Raw genomic sequence first — 3,343 nt, forward strand, 5'->3', positions numbered from 1 at the left:
ATTCTTCCTACCCATGAGCGTGGAATGTTCTTCCATTTGTTTGTATCCTCTTTTATTTCATTGAACAGTGGTTTGTAGTTCTCCTTGAAGAAGTCCTTCACATCCCCTGTAAGTTGGATTCCTAGGTATTTTATTCTCTTTGAAGCAATTGTGAATGGGAGTTCACTCATGATTGGAAGAAATGGATAAATTCCTTGACACATACACTCTCCGAAGACTAAACCAGGAAGAAGTTGAATCTCTGAATAGACCAATAACAGGCCCTGAAATTGAGGCAATAATTAATAGTTTACCAACCAAAAAGAGTCCAGGACCAGACAGATTCACAGCCGAATTCTACCAGAGGTACAAGGAGGAGCCGGTATCGTTCCTTCTGAAACTACTCCAATCAACATAAAAAGAGGGAATCCTCCCTAACTCATTTTATGAGGCCAGCATCATCCTGATACCAAAGGCTGGCAGAGACACAACAAAAAAAAGAGAGTTTTAGAACAATATCCCTGATGAACATCAATGCAAAAATCCTCAATAAAATACTGGCAAACTGAATCCAGCAGCACATCAAAAAGCTTATCCACCCTGATTAAGTGGGCTTCATCCCTGGAATGCAAGGCTGGCTCAACATCCACAAATCAATAAATGTAATCCAGCATATAAACAGAACCAACGACAAAAACCACATGATTATCTCAATACATGCAGAAAAGGCCTTTGACAAAATTCAACAACCCTTCATGCTAAAAACTCTCAATAAATTAGGTATTGATGGGACGTATCTCAAAATAATAAGAGCTATGTATGACAAACCCACAGCCAATATCATACTGAATGGGCAAAAACTGGAAGCATTCCCTTTGAAAACTGGCACAAGACAGGGATGCCCTCTCTCACCACTCCTATTCAACATAGTGCTGGAAGTTCTGGCCAGGGCAATCAGGCAGGAGAAAGAAATAAAGGGTATTCAATTAGAAAAAGAGGAAGTCAAATTGTCCCTGTTTGCAGATGACATGATTGTATATCTAGAAAACCCCATGGTCTCAGCCCCAAATCTCCTTAAGCTGATAAGCAACTTCAGCAAAGTGTCAGGATACAAAATCAATGTGCAAAAATCACAAGCATTCTTATACACCAATAACAGCCAAACAGAGAGCCACAAAGGCTTTTTACAAAACTAGAGAACATTGGGAAGGGCTCCTTTGGCGAGGTGTTCAGAGGCATTGACAGTCAGATTCAGAAAGTGGTTGCCATAAAAATCATCGATCTGGAAGAAGCTGAAGATGAGATAGAGGACATTCAACAAGAAATTACAGTGTTGAGTCAGTGTGGCAGTCCATACGTAACCAAATATTATGGATACATGAAGGATGTATGAAGGATACAAAAGTATGGATAATAATGGAATATCCTGATGGAGGCTCCGCACTAGATCTGTTAGAACCTGGCCCGTTAGATGAAACCCAGATCACTACTATATTAAGAGAAATACTGAAAGGACTTGATTACCTCCATTCGGGGAAGAAAATCCATAGAGACGTTAAAGCGGCCAACGTCCTGCTGTCTGAGCACTACGAGGTGAAGCTGGCGGACTTTGGCATGGCCAGCCAGCTGACAGACACCTAGACCAAAAGGAACACTTTCATGGGCACACCGTTCTGGATAGCACCCGAGGTCATCAAACAGTCGGCCTGTGACTCGAAGGCAGACATCTGTTCCCTGGGCATAACAACTATTTAACTTGCAAAAGGGGAACCACCTCATTCCAAGCTGCATCCCATGAAAGTTTTATTCCTCATTCCAAAGAACAACCCACCAACGTTGGAAGAAAACTACAGTAAACCCCTCAAGGAGTATGTGGAAGCCTGTTTGAATGAAGAGCCGAGCTTTAGACCCACTGCTAAGGAGTTATTGAAGCACAAGTTTATACTACGCAAAGCAAAGAAAACTTCCCTACTTGACCGAGCTCATAGACAGGTATAAGAGATGGAAGGCAAGGCAGAGCCACGAAGACTCGAGCTCCGAGGATTCCAACTCGGAAACAGATGGCCAAGCCTCAGTGGGGCAGCGATTCTGGGGACTGGATCTTCACAATCCTAGAAAAAGATCCCAAGAATCTTGAGAATGGAGCTCTTCGGCCATCAGATGTAGACAGAAATAAGATGAAAGACATCCCAAAGAGGGCTTTTTCTCAGTGTTTATCTACAATTATTTTCCCTCTGTTTGCAGAGTTGAAGAAGAACCAGGAGTGCGGAGGGAACTTGGGGTCCACTGAAGAGCTGCGAGGGGCCATCTACCCGGTGGAGGAGGTGTGCCCCGGCATCTCCGACACCATGGTGGCCCGGCTAGTGCAGCGGCTCCACAGATATTCTCCAAGTGGTGGAGAAACTTCATCCCACTGAAATTCCTTTGGCATTTGGGGTTTTGTTTTTCCTTTTTTTCTTCTTCATCCTCCTCCTTTTTAAAAGTCAATGAGAGCCTTCGCTGACTCCACTGAAGAGGTGCGCCACCGGGGGCCACCCCAATGCCGGGCGCCTGTCCGGGGACACACACAGTCCTCGCTGTGCCACAGCCAGATGAAGTCTCCCAGATGGGTGGGGAGGGTCAGCTCCTTCCAGCAATCATTTTATTTTATTACTTTTGTTTTTAATTTTAACCATAGTGCACATATTCAAGGAAAGTGTCTTTAAAAACTAAAACAAACCCTGAAATGTATATTTGGGATCATGATAAGGCAACTAAAGACATGAAACATCAAATATCCTGCTTTAAGTTGATAACTCCCTCTGGGAGCTGGAGAATCGCTCTGGAGGATGGGTGTACAGATTTGTATATCGTGTCATTTTTGCGGAGACCCTTTCGGCGTGCATAAGGAATCACTGTGTACAAACTGGCCAAGTGCTTCTGTAGGTAATGTCAGTGGAGTAAATATTCGACAGGCCAAAAAAAAAAAATGTAAAGAAAAGTCTCTAACAGTTTTGGGGTTTTTGTGTTTCTATTTCGTTTTGGTTCATAAAATTAAAATTAATTAACTAACCAATTTTTAGAAATCATGTTCTACTGGATGTAGACAGACAATAAACAAACAAACAAAAAGATAAAGCATATAACATATTAGAAGGTGAAAAAAAGCCATAGAGGAAAGCAAAGTGGGAAAGGGATATAGAGATTTCTGGAAGGAGGGTGGGGAATGCAGTTTTATTTTTATTTTCACTCTGTGGCCCAGGCTGGAGTGCAGCAGCATGATCTCAGCTCACTGCAACCTCTGCCTCCTGAATTCAAGTGATTTTCCTGCCTCAGCCTCCTGAGTAGCTGGGATTACAGGCATGCACCACCACATCTGGCTAAT

At 43.0% G+C, this 3,343-nt stretch overlaps 1 pseudogene; it reads left to right on the plus strand.

Moving 5' to 3' along the window:
* The first annotated feature begins 1,138 nt into the window (after positions 1-1,138).
* LOC116465645 (serine/threonine-protein kinase 24-like) lies at positions 1,139-2,510 on the plus strand (annotated as a pseudogene).
* Positions 2,511-3,343: the final 833 nt, after the last annotated feature.

The sequence above is a fragment of the Hylobates moloch genome, unplaced genomic scaffold (assembly GCF_009828535.3).
Source record: "Hylobates moloch isolate HMO894 unplaced genomic scaffold, HMol_V3 SCAFFOLD_7574, whole genome shotgun sequence".
Lineage (NCBI taxonomy): Eukaryota > Metazoa > Chordata > Mammalia > Primates > Hylobatidae > Hylobates > Hylobates moloch.